The sequence below is a fragment of the Saimiri boliviensis genome, chromosome 10 (assembly GCF_048565385.1).
Source record: "Saimiri boliviensis isolate mSaiBol1 chromosome 10, mSaiBol1.pri, whole genome shotgun sequence".
Taxonomy (NCBI): domain Eukaryota; kingdom Metazoa; phylum Chordata; class Mammalia; order Primates; family Cebidae; genus Saimiri; species Saimiri boliviensis.
The window spans coordinates 105,976,020-105,987,426 of record NC_133458.1 but is presented as its reverse complement, the minus strand read 5'-3'; positions in this window follow the sequence as shown (position 1 = coordinate 105,987,426).

Below are 11,407 nucleotides of genomic sequence, written 5' to 3'. Positions count from 1 at the left end.
TCAATGCCCCATTCAAATCTCATATACCTAACTAGAATTTGAAGCTGAATTTTCTAGTTTGGTGACCACCTTCTACTTCATAAACTCAAACTCAGAGAACCATTTGTTTGATAAACCCTTGCTTGTTAGAGTTTCTGGAAATGATCTCTTCCTGGTCCTTCACGCTTAGAGATGTGAGTAATGCCAGCAGAGTGTCCCGACATCTTTAGCGGTCAACCTTCAAACTCTCAAAAAAATGCATCCCTTATTATATATTTGACTGTTATATAAAGGTTTGTCTTCTTCTTGAAGTATTGGAAAAAGAGTAGGATCAGTAAGAGATATTTCAGAATCAAAAAAGAAATGTAAATGACTCAGATATATGAAAAGCATGAGAAATCAGTGAAGAACAAATAAAATCATTCAGTTCTTATAGCTTATCAAATCGACACAACATTTAAAAATTAAACCCTTTCTGGTTCATGTGTGTGTTTCACTCCACCCCAGTGACAGCTCGCATGTGTCCATCCCTCTCCGAGGAAGACTCTGTAGCCTGCTATGCCGTCTCTGCTAGGCTAATGCCCTGACAACCTTGAAGTCATACCTGAAGGGAACATTTGCACCTTGTCCATTTCTAGGTATGCTTTACAGGACCAGTTATATGTTTTCCTATCTCACTTCTCAGAATAGTAGTAAAATGCATAATGGTAAAATTACCTTTCTGGCTTTATTCCTCTGAATATATTTTTAGGTATTTTGTTAGCCATGGGTCTGCATTCACTTTCTCTTTTCCCATAAAGTTAAGTGATTGTGACGGTCTAATGCTTGTGACCTGTTTCCGATTTAATGGAGAAGTAATTGTCACATCATTACTGAAGCAGCCCATCCTGTCCCCACTGATCTGCAAAACCCTCTCTGTTATAGTTCATGTTTTCGTACAAGAATGAGGCTATTTTAGAATTCTGTTTCAATGGTCTGTCTAACTATTCCTGCAATTACTTCAAGTTTCAAATATATAAAATTTAACATATTTAATATCCACACAATGAATTTTTCCATATTTACTTCCAGAAAAAGTTTAGTCATTAACTCTTTGTCCACTATCCCCCTTCACTGTCTGTGTCCCTTTTTGCAGGAAATTTGATAAGCTGCATGTTATATTTTTGTATTCTGTATTCTGTTTCACCTCCTTGTCTCTCTGTGTTACTTTCTGGGTATTTTTCCCCAATGGATGCGTATTCCTGTTCATTGATTTTTCTTTTACATATGTACTTTGTTGTTGAATGTCCATTGAAAATACAATGTCAATTCTCACATTTCCCATTTCAATACATTTTATTTAGTGATTTTCCCATTCTTCCTGGGCATCTTTTATTATCTCTAATTTAATATTTTTATTTTCTCTTTTATTTAAAAATACACATTAACTATATATGTATGTATATATATATATATATATATGTAATATATATTTCATTCCATATTTTATAATTCTATATTCTATAATTCTATACTTTACAATTCCAAAATCTGTTGGCATTAAAAAAGCTAGATTTTGCTGTTGATGATGACTATCAATATCTGATTTATAATTTCTGTGATTTTAATTGTGAACTCATAAGCCATATCATTTTTATATACAAACGGTTTAAGAAATGGGTTAAGAAAATTTATTCTTGTTGGCTACATTTGGAAAATAACAATCTGGAACTGTTTTTACGTTAAATGGTTTATTTGTTTCGTTTGTTTTTTGTTTGTTTGCTTGTTGAGATCACACAGGTGCTGTGAATTCATGCTTCAACCTTGTATAAGGCTGTGGTGTGGCTTCCCAGCAGAGACTGTTTGCCCTTCTCCACCCAAGGCTGAGATGGGCACATTTCCCTGATCCTTTTCTTTGTCAGATTATTACTATTTATTATTATTCTTCTTTTTACTTCAGTTCTTATCAAGATGGCAGCTTTATATAGGGCCCCAGATACAACATCTGCTCATGTTCATTCAAACTACAGTGACTCTATGTCATGATTTACCTTTGCCGTTCCAGGTTCTATTCATATTAGCATTTGTTGTACATTAAATCCACACACACACACACACACACACACACACACACACACAGTATTTTGTTGTTATTGAATTCAAGTAAGCTGCTATAGGCTTTTACCAAGTGGCTGGGGGAGGCAGCCACGTGCAATTAGGTGCCAGCCATTCCCTCTGCTTATGCTGGCACACACTTAGTCATATGAGAAAGGCCCCTGAATGCTCTTCTTAAAAGAGACATGTTTACTGGGGCCTGTGCACTACTATTCCAAATTAGTGTTGCTGATTTTTTATTCTAAGTGTTCTTGGGCGGGTATGAAAGAAAAACAGGGCCTGTTATTATGTAGGCTCCATTACTATTTAAAAAAGCAGAGTTAAATGATAACTTTTACACTGGCATCATCAGATGCTTCAAATAGAAAGTCAATTAATTCTAATAATGCTTTCATTTTTTTCTCAGGTGACTCAAGAGAAGTTTTTGGTGTTTGTTGTGTCTAAAGTGAAATAATTAATATTATTTTGAATGATATTACAATTGTAAATTCAGATAAAAAGTTCAATATATGTATTTTTAAAAACAAATGTTTCTTGGTTATTCAAATCATCATAAAATAAATGTTTTTCTTATTATATTAAAAAACTTCTGGAGCAGAAATGCACTTGAATTGGTTGTTATAAAGATATAATTCATTCTGTGTCCAAACCAGCTACACAGAATTTTTATTGATAATTCTGTCAGTAAAAAAAAACCCACAGTTTATATAAATATGTTACACACACACATTTGTTGTAGCTCAACTACACAACTACCAAATGCATATAATGAAACTTACACAAAGTCATATAGATGAATAGATAGATAGATAGATAGATAGATAGATAGATATGACTTATCTATTCATGTATAGGTGTCTACAGTGATATTGGACCATATTTAATGAGAGTCCTCCAAAACTGGGTTGCATTCTATTTAAATTCTGTGGAGAAACTGTGGTAATATTATTAAATAACTAAAAGCCCTTATACTTTCAGCTTTAGAAAGGTGTAATTATTGAAAACAAATCCTAAAAAGAGGAAGCACTAAAATTTATCTGGAAAAAAAAAAAAAGCAGCAGAAGGCCAGGCACCATGGCTCACACCTGTAATCCCAGTACTTTAGGAGGCTGAGGAGAACAGATGACTTAGTCCAGGAGTTTCCTACAAAAAAAAAAAAAAAAAAAAAAAAAAAAAAAAGAAAGAAAGAAAATTAGTCAGGCATGGTGATGTGTGCCTGTAGTCCCAGTTTCTTGGGAGGCTGATGAGGTGAAAGGATCACCTGAGCCTAGGAGTGAGCCATGATCACAACACTGCACCCCAGCCTGGGTGACAGAGTGAAATCCCACCTTGGAAAAATAAAAAATAAAAAACACAAAGCAACAGAGGAACTGAACAAATTAAGTTATATAGCACAGGTGATAGACCAGCATTATCTTTCTTTTAAAGAACAGTTTGGAGCCGGGCGCAGTGGCTCAAGCCTGTAATCCCAGCACTTTGGGAGGCCGAGGCGGGTGGATCATGAGGTCAAGAGATCGATACCATCCTGGTCAACATTGTGAAACCCCGTCTCTATGAAAAATACAAAATTTAGCTGGGCATGGTGGCATGTGCCTGTAATCCCAGCTACTCAGGAGGCTGAGACAGGAGAATTGCCTGAACCCAGGAGGCAGAGGTTGCAGTGAGCCGAGATCACCCCATTGCACTCCAGCCTGGGTAACAAGAGTGAAAATCCGTCTCAAAAAAAAAAAAAAAGAAAAAAAGAACAGTTTGGAATCTGTAGGAACAATCTTCTGATAGAATGTTCATAATTAATTTAACAATTTGTTTTCTGGCTAAACCAAATTAATTTGAGAGGTCTATAATTTTACAAAACCTCAAAATTTGCTGAATCAGCCAACTGAAGAACAAATAGATAGTATTTCTGCTAAATTTTGTTGTGAAATAAGAGTATACGTGAAAAATAGGTTTTCCGGAAGGGGATAATCAAATATATATGTATATACGTTTGGGTTAAAATATATACACATTCAATAAGAAAAGCATTTGAATTGAGAATTTCCTCCATTTAAAAGTAGCTTTTATTTCCTGAGCTCCTGAGTGGTCTCAGCCTTCATAAAGAAAACACTTTTCTTGTGGGCCACAGAGGGGAGTCAATGCAGCTGTCAACATTTTCAATTTCAATATATTTTGACATTCTGTCACCACTTATTATAAATTGTAACTTTGAAGAGGATTGCAGGTATTTTTCCAAAAACAGATTAAAAACAGTGAGAACACGTTTTAAACCTTACACTCTTCAGAAAGGTATCAGTGGGCTAGTATCAGAGAAACATTTAGCTAAGAAGCGAATCATCATGTACGTTTGTTGAACTCGTTGAGAAAGTTCACCTCTGCCATCAAAGAAAGACAAGCAGTATGGATGAAACTCATAAGAAGTGTTAAATATAGGGAGTAGATGGAAAATTATATAATAATACATAAGATGTGTACAGAAATTGAGTGGAATGTCAGTGTGTGAAACATAGGAAGGGATAGCGGGAAGAAGAGGAAGTGTATTCTCAAGACACTGAAGGTTGATGAGGCATTAGTGATCACAAGGTCTTAAACTGGACAGATAGTGGTGACAAGACTCTGGGCCAGTGAATGCAGATGAAATCCATACCTGCTCAGCAGGCAAAGCAGAGAGCCACAATTGTGGTCAGATATATTTGTCCTGCTTCTGCAAAAGAATAAGCCTATGATGCTCTGGCCACCTCCTGACTGATCAGCCAGTTTCTCAACCTCAATTCTGGTTTTTATAGCCACAGCAGCAACAGGAATAGCTGCCCCTGCAGCCAGGGCGCCAGCATCTCTGAGAACACGTGTGTGTTCCTGCACAGAGGCAGAGCTCCTCACTCTTTGCTCTTACAAGGTGAAATGTGAGCCTCCCTGGACTGCACTAGGAGAGAAGGCCAAAAGAATTAAAAAAAAGAAAGAAAAAAAAAATCAGGAAAAATTGGCTGGTTAGTCAACAGGCAAATTAACTTGGACAAGACTAAGATTTAATTTGGAAATGACTAAATTCGTTTGAAGAAAATTAGCTAGTTTTACTATTGAGAAGTTATAGGAGCTCATAAGAAAATTTAACATAGTCACGGAATTACATATATTTTTGCACATTAAGGTTCCGACTGTGAGTCCCAGTGCTACTCTGTCTGCGTGTATGTGTGTGTAATCATACCAAAATTACTAAGAACTCTGTCTGGTGGTGAGATTTCAGGTAAATATTACTTTGTATTTGATATATTTATCCATATGTAAGTTAACCACAATGTAAATGTATGGAATTTGTAGTTACACTTAGTATACTCTTTGTAACATTTAGCTTTTTAAATAATTTCATTGTTACATATAAAAATTAGACAAAAACTCTGTCTCAATGTGGTGTATTAAAGCCAACCAAAGTAGCACAGTTGATAAATTTTGCTGAAACATGAAAGAGTTTCTTAATCAAAATCCATTAAGTCACGATTTGATCTGTTTCTGCATGACTTCTGTTGCTTTACTTTGTTGTTGCCTGGCTTTTCTTCTATTTGCTTGTCCTTTCAATTTGATGACCTATTTAACTGGCGGTCCTATAGAAAGGCGCTGAATAAAATTCTCAATCACATATAGGAAGCGTCTTGCAGGTGCCAGAGACAGCCACCAGTACACGGAGACAAGCGAGATTCAGAAATCATCAGATCAATGAAAACGGCCCCATTAAGGCATAGCTCACGGTGGGACGCCCTGGCCAGCAGCCCTCCCTGCCATTCTGCACTTCCTCAGATGCTTTTCCAAGGAGGGGTCTGGTGGCCACTTCAAAATTCTTTCAACGTTTCTGCCCCCCCATCCCCCACCCCCCAGAATTTGCTTTGTAAAAAATAAGTGTTTCACTTTTTAAAAATTAATTATCATTTTCTTTATGCTTGCTGAGTTACAATGACACTCATCTCAAGTCTGTTCTGTATAATGGAGAGGGAAATCACTGCCCAGCAATTTATCAGTGGCTTTTGTGCTTTTCATGTTTGTATCTTAACATTTGCTGGATCCAGATGAATAGATGGCTTTAGTCCTCTCAAAAGAAATAACAATGTCAACCTCACACTTGTTTTATGATGGAAAATCTTTGCCATCATAGTTTTCACATGAAAGATATATTTGCCACTTCCCAAATGTCAAGTCTAATAGAAAGGGGATATAAATGATATATTTCCTTGTAGTCATCAACCCTTTAAGGTTATGACATGATGTGACATACCTATTTGTCATGATAAAGTAAGCACTTTTACTGATGTCTTGAATTCTTTAGTGTTTTCAAGTACGATACATAGTCTGAGTTTATTCTGAAGTGCACAAATTTTTATAGCATGTATCATGTCAGGCCTCATTTATAGTTAATTAGATTGTTACCAGGGATACATTATATATTAACTATTTTGCTATAACTATTATTAAATACTTATGAATTAAATATTTCTCCATTAAGCAAGAGTTAGCTATCGTTATATTTTTAAGTAAACATAAAAATAGGCTTTCAAAAATAGCAAAAGGCGTAAGATAGAACCTGACAGAGAGTCCACGACAGCAACGACCGCTATGTTTTTAAAGTAAATATAGTTTCCCAACATTTCATATTTATATAATAACTCAATTGCATATAAAACACAGTGCCAATTTTAGAAATAAGCAAAAGTATAAATTAATTGAGCAATAAATATCAACAAAATTAAAATGCCAAATATGCAAATTTCATGACAGTGTTAGTGGTTTGTTACGAAACAAATATTTAAAGAAATTCAAGTTATGACACCCTCTGTTTACTTTTTCCATTTTTTTCTCTATTTTATTTTCTTCATCCATAAAATAAAGTAATATCTGGGCATGGTGTTATGCACCTGGAGTCCTAGCTACCTAGACAGCTGAGGCAGGATTACTTGGGCCCAGGAGTTCCAGGCCTGCCTTGGCAATGTGGTAAGACTCTGTCTCTAAAAAAATTATTTTCTTTAAAAAATAAATAGATTATCATTAATCACTATTAGCCCACTTCTTATTTCTCTAAGTAGTTCCATTTTTGTTAAAAGTAACAATTATTTGTCTTTATAGTACGAAGACATAACCAGAAGAATGAGAATATTTACATTTTAGCTTTTTCTGCCTTTGACACCTAAAACAATTTAAATTTGTTTTCCGACTCGTCCCAAATGTACATATGTTATCAAGCAGATAGTCTTTTTGGATATCACCATACCAGTAGCTCTAACATAGCTTCACTTAAAACGCACTAAGAAGGAATCACGTTTTCTCCACTCACCCTATGGCCAAGCACTGTTGCTACTCACCCCCGTTCTGTCCCAACCATCTCCTGATGCCTACCATCAAGCACGTGGAATCTATTTCCTGTCAAAATTTCTGCAATGTGATAAGTTAAATGTAGTAAATGTCATTATCTTCCTTCTACAATTAACTTCACAAGAAGGTGAGAATAACCATGGAAATTCAGCAAATCTTTCTTCTTCAGAAGCAGCCCAAGAGCTCTATAAGGTATTTCCATATCAGCAGAAAGTCCCCCTCTCCTGCAGATTTCCCTTAGGAATGTCCGACCAATAGCTGGTTCTTGTGGACAGGGGGCATTAGGAGGCTTAGAAAGTTATTAGGATGGGAATTTTAGGTTAACAGAAGCATCTAATTTGGTCCGAGAAACACATATCTACATGGTAAATATTATTTTTACATATTTATAACAAAATTATACATGTTATAAAATTACATATTTATAACAAAATTTGTTATACAAATTTATAACAAAAATTATTTATATATAAAGAAGATGAAATCAAATTATACTGTGGTACTCTGGTTCAAATTAAAATATGAATCCTTGAAAGCTAAGTAGTTGGAATATTGTATCTACAGAATCTGCAATTCTGGAATCAACTGCTATTTCTGTTTGCGAGTGGTTTAATTCATGAGATTGAGGTTGCTAGACTAAAATGCCTTCCTTAGGTCATGATCAGTTGGATGAACTCTTGTATTAGAGTTCTTCTGTTTTTTTCTTCTGTTTTTTTTTTTCTTTTTATTCTCAATTTTAAAATTGAGAATAAATTATGAAATTGAGAATAAATTATAAAATTGAGAATAAAATCTTCTGTTTTTTTCTTTTTATTCTCATTTTATAATGTGTCTTGATCGAGACAAATTCAGTGTTCCAGCTTGGTGATGTCTACACAGCCTAGCAAATGTCCTCAGTAAACATCTGGGACTGAATGAAAGAGTCATTCATAAGTAATGAGAACAACCACACAAGAAAAAAATGATGACTAGATTTTTAATAAGATGTCCTCTGTCAAATTGCTTGAGGCACTTGTACGTCAATTGCAAGTACAAAACATTGCATTTCCACGAAAATAATAATAGTTTTACTGAGCGTATGATACCAGGAGCCAGGTATTAAGACAATTATTTTACATACTTTACATTATCTCATCTGTGCCCCAACCTCCAGTTAGGGACACTGTCATCTCCTATACATAGTAAGGATGCGAGGGGCTGTACAGCTTGCTCAATGTTGAAAGCTGGTGTCAGAGCCTGGATTTGCAATGAGTACTCAGACTTCAGCATATGTGCCTAAATAATTAGACAATGCTCACGCTGACATGGTTGCACATCCAGTAATATTTCATAATTACTTCAGGTGATCAGCAAAGTGACCATTCTAAAGGCCACTAACTGGATAACTTCTTTCAGCTTCATTCGATGACTTTATTTTCTTCCCTACTTCTGTAGACATTTTAATTTTTTTTTTTCTGGCATAGTCCTTTTTATTCCCCAATGAATTTCACTTGTAATGTGCTGTAATTGTGCTTATTTTCTTGTTTTTTTATTTTGAGACTGTGTCTTCCTCTGTTGCCCAGGCTGGGCTGCAGTGGCGTGATCTGGGCTCACTCCAATCCCGGTCTCCAGGATTAGAGAGATTCTCCCACCTCAGCCTCTTAAGTAGCTGGAATTATAGGCATAGGGCACCATGCCTGGCTAATTTCTGTATTTTCAGTAGAGACAGCATTTCACCATGTTGCCCAGACTGATCTTGAGCTCCTGATCGCAAGGGATCTGCCTGCCTTGGCCTCGCAAAATGCTGGGATTACGGGCATGAGCCACCACATCCAGCCTAATTTTCTTTTGATGCAATAGTTTACTTGTTAATTTAATAGTTAAGTTGTTCCTGTTGTTTATATTTGGAAAACTGTGAATCTTCTCTCAAACCTAAGGTTTTAACAGGATTATAACACTCAATTATGCATTTTAAATATATTTTTGTTTTTTCACATCTCCAACCTAATAGAATAATAAGTATAGAAATATTTACAAATACTTGCTGTCTATTCTACCTTTCAGTACACAGCAACAGGAAAAAGTGACAATATCTTCACAGTAACAGGAAAAGGTGACAGACTGCTTCCTCTTAGGGAACATTCAAATTCACTGGTTATGCAAGAATAACATAGGAAAGGATGCCTATTTTATCCTCATAAATTTAGCTGCTTTTTGCTGGTGTTAATAGTAGATTTAGATGTGTAAATAGAGTCTCTGGCAAAAGTTGGCCATCCTGAAAGCCTTATGTTGTTGCCCTATCCGTAAATATTCTTTAGTAACAGCTTCTTTGTATTATAATTTTCAGAGCAATTGCTACAGCAGATGTGAGAACATTTTTTTCTTTGAATTGTCGTGTGATATATTACACAGTCATGCCTTACTCTCTGCAAGAATTTGGATCCTGGAACCAAATACTAATTTAAATTTAGAAATCTAATAAATGTTTTAAATTCACAGCACTGTGTAAAGTCATCCATCAATGAACATTTTAGAACTAAAATGATGACGTCTTCATTTATATGATTAAAAATTGAACTGTTACTGTACACAGTTGCTTCAACTTATATGATTGAAAATTATAGTTACTGTACACTGTTGCTTAAACTTCCTTTTGCTTTTAATAAAAAGCAGTTTCAGCTCACAGGTTAATGTCACTTTCTTTAGCACTTTCATTGAAATAACTGAAGTGTGTGTGTGTGTGTGTGTGTATTATATGTGTGTGTGTGTGTATTATATGAGTGTTTTGGAAACCACAGAACACTGCCATCAGTAACCTGAGTCTTTGAGCCGTTCTTGGATGATTAAAAGAGGGTACGGTTTTATTCACGAGAGAAGACACCCAGAAGAAACAGTTTGAGACTCAACACAGCAAAAGGATATTTTTGCCTTGGAAGTAAGTGCGTGGGTTTCTGGACGCCTGTGAGACCACAAGAAAATAAATGGGGTGCCGGGAACTGACCTAGTCCCCTCACGGAGGAACAGAGAGCAGCACCCTCGCCCGAGCTTCCCAAAGTGCATTAGTGCTGCTGCCTTTAGGATCTAACGTTTAGGGGACAGAGACACAGAGGGAGTGAAGCTGCATCTCATCTCACTTTAAACACAATCTGCTACTGCCAAACGCAAACACCCACAAACGCCTCCCAAGGAGGAAGGATCCTGTTGAAACAGCCAGTTAGAGGTAACCCTGGGTTTCCGCGGGTTCTTTATGTTCCTGACATAATGAATAAAAGGTGTTTTTGTTCTGCTGAGCTTATCTGACTGATTTAGAGATGAAAGCATGATCCTAGAGATGTGAGCTGACTTTTGCTGCATAATAGAAGATGAAAAATTTAGTAGAGTTGGTGGGGACCCAGGGGAAGGGGTGGGTAGAGAAGGAGAAAGAAAACCAAACAACAGAGAAGCAGGCATGGGAAGCCAACACCATATTAAGAGATTGGGAAGGCCACACGTTAGTTGACATGACAGTAAGTATCCTGGGTCCCGGGTGTTAAAAGGGCTGTAAAGGCAAAGGATGTCTGACACTTAAGTTGTTTTTCTTGCTGTTGTATAAATTCACTCCGAGTCCTGCCACCTTCAACAAAGCCAGCTCCTCTCCAGAATGCTTAGTTTGTATGTGGTTGTGGTTCTGCTTATTGCTTATTTTTCCCTTGGATGAAATCAGGGAAGGGAGTTTCGCTCACCACCTGAGCTCTGCTTATATGAAGCAAGAATGAACGTGCTGGACAGCAAAACGAGCTAACCTTCAACTCAGTAGAAGCAGGAGCTCCGTGTCGAGGCTCCTGAAATGTGAGGATATCTTTGAGCTTAAAATATCATCTCATAAAATAAGAATCAAGCTAATATTTTCCAGATATTAAGCTGCAGGACATGACTGCAACATTTGCGCTACCCAGAATTGGGGAAATTGACTCAGGATAATAATCAAATCCAAAAAAGACATACTCTGCCTTTCCAATTAGCC